Source organism: Octodon degus, unplaced genomic scaffold (genome assembly GCF_000260255.1).
Source record: "Octodon degus isolate 3935 unplaced genomic scaffold, OctDeg1.0 scaffold00001, whole genome shotgun sequence".
Taxonomy (NCBI): Eukaryota; Metazoa; Chordata; class Mammalia; order Rodentia; family Octodontidae; genus Octodon; species Octodon degus.
The window spans coordinates 24,353,423-24,355,970 of record NW_004524577.1 but is presented as its reverse complement, the minus strand read 5'-3'; the positions used below and the strand labels follow the sequence as shown (position 1 = coordinate 24,355,970).

General features: G+C 44.5%; 1 pseudogene; it reads right to left on the bottom strand.

Annotated features, from left to right (window-relative positions):
• Nucleotides 1–653: 653 nt before the first annotated feature.
• LOC101572575 overlaps nucleotides 654–2,548 on the bottom strand; it is a 25,796-nt pseudogene continuing 23,901 nt past the window's right edge.

The window sequence follows — 2,548 nt, the reverse complement described above, 5'->3', positions numbered from 1 at the left end:
ATGCTATATCTGAAATCTCATTCAGAAACTGCTAATCACTAATTTAAATAAACGTATTTGAAGAACTCTGTACTGAAAAGATTCCTACATGTATTTCTTGTGTTATCCAACTAAAGAAACTTAACTAAGGGAGTAGAACTAGGACTGATGTGTGTTCTGTAGATGCATTCAAAATTGTGTAAAAAATAAATAAATAAATAAATAATAAAAAATGTGAAGTTTTGAATTTCCCTGAAGACTACATAAACTGGGTGCTGAAAGAACAGGTAATATGGTTTGGAGGGAAACAAGCTAATTAAGACATTCTATTTAAAAAGCAAATTATTTTCTGATAACTAAAATAACAAGAAAAAGCATACACATTCTGAAACCACTGAACAAATAGAATGTGTTTTCAAGGTAGGGCAACAAGCAACTGCTTCATACTTAAATTAAATCATAAACAGCACGTCTATCAACACAAAGAAATTCAGTACTCTCTACTATAGACTATAAGAATCAAGTATGACACAGAAATAAAAGTACAAAAAAAGAAACGAATTAAAATTAACTTCTAAACAGTTCTGAAGTGCTCAGTTGAATCCAGGCTGGTAACAAGTTCTTTTGCCCATGCAATAGCAACACAAGCAGAATGCAGGGGTGGAAAATGAAGATCAGACCTTTTGGTCTTCATAACTTGAAAGAGGACTGATGTACTCAAAAATCTGCAAATTTGTGGACTTCAATCATTGTCACACTGCCTTTGTCTTCTGGAGTGAGCCGGACAGGTTCCTTAGTTAAGTGTGGATCAAAGTTTTCCAACTTGAATTCTTCAGAAATATTTGGCTTAAAGGGAAGTGCCACACCCTTTTGCTCCATCAGGTCCCAGCCCACATTCTGAAAGAATGGGTGGTGTTGAATGTCCTCAAACCCTGTGTCACCACGACAACCCAGGCTCTCCTCTGGGTCCTTCTTCAGAAAACCCTGAAGGACACTTGCAGCTCCTACAGACAGATAAGGTGATACGAGAGTAGTGCTTTCCAAAATAAGCAGAAGCAGATGATCGATTGATGGTGCGTCAGGAATATCAGAGTTCTCAATAGGAAAGGGAGACTTTCCAGCCACCATCTCGTACAGGATCATTCCAAGACTCCACTAGTCTACAGTGGAACCATAATCTTCTGTTCTGACAATTTCTGGAGCCAGATAATTAGCTGTGCCACAAAATGTGCCCATCACATTTCCCTGCCCAAGTCTTTCCTTACAGACGCAGTGCTCAGTGAGCTTGATGTGACCTTTGGAATCAAGTAAAACATTGTCCAACTTCAGCTTTCTGTAAAGGATCCCTCGCTGGTGAAGGTAGTTGAGGGCTAAGCTGATCTCTGCAGTGTAAAGCCTGCATGTGGCTCAGGAAGTATTCCCCAGTGCTGCATGTGCAACATCAGATCTCCTCCTCTTGCATAGTCGAAGACAAAAAGTATTCTGCTTTCCATGTGAAAGAATGAATGCAGCCCAATGAGGAAAGGATGACTTGACACCTGCTGTAATACACTCAGCTCTGTCCTTGCCCATTAATAGTTGGCGCCGTCTTTTTTCACCACTTAATTGTGAACTTTCGATCTGTGTTTTTCAGTTGAACCAAAAACACTTTCCCATAACTTCCTCTCCTTATCACCTGGAGGACACTAACGTCCTGGGGACCTAGTCTAGATGCAGCTTGGCCATGTGCCCTGGTGTTCTTTATGTCTTCATCTTCAGCAGGTTGTTCCCCAGCTGTAGGGACTTGAAGATCAAGATGGGTTTAGGGTCTGTGTGGGGTCTGAAGTCCAGTGGCGAGGAATGCTGCCTGCATACAGTTGGGACCAGTGTGTGGCACCTCTTGTGCACCAGGATCTTACAGTCGATGCACTTGTACACCAGGCATCCCAATCCCCATCCACGGTCTGTGCAGAAGGCACAGAGAGCGCGCTTGCAGAACTTTCGGCCTGAAATGCGTGGTCATTGGCGCCATGAAACTTTCTCCAGAGGCCTGCAGCTCCGCGGTGGGTGGATGGATCTTCTAGACAAGGCACCTTAGGCTGCTCTGTTGTAGGAGGCGATGCACAGAGTGAGAGCTCATATTCCTCCTTTCACTCAAATAGCAGAAAGGCATCTTCTTATTCAGGTGACAGAGTGTGTGGGTCTCCTTCCTCCTCTGCCCACACTTTGTTGTAACGCTCTTTATCATCCAAATAACACAGATCACTAAGTTCATCGCTGAGGCCCATAAAGGAGATGAACCTCCCTGAATGTGGTGCGGTGATGTCTGTGCCCGTGCTCAGGGCCTGTAGGATCGAGCTCTTGGTTCTGGGGGTGCTTGGGAGGGAGAGACTGTAGTCAGATTCGCTGCCCAGGTAAACTGGCATGAAGAGCTCCAGGAGCGATTGCGCCCTGACTGCCTGCTCTGGCCTCACAGGCCGGAGCTTGGTGCAGCTCCCTGTGAGGTGCTTTCCATAGGTGGCTGGATACGGGAGAGTGGACACTAACTTGGCCCAGATCTTAGTGTAGCTCCCTGTAGAGTGCTCTTCAT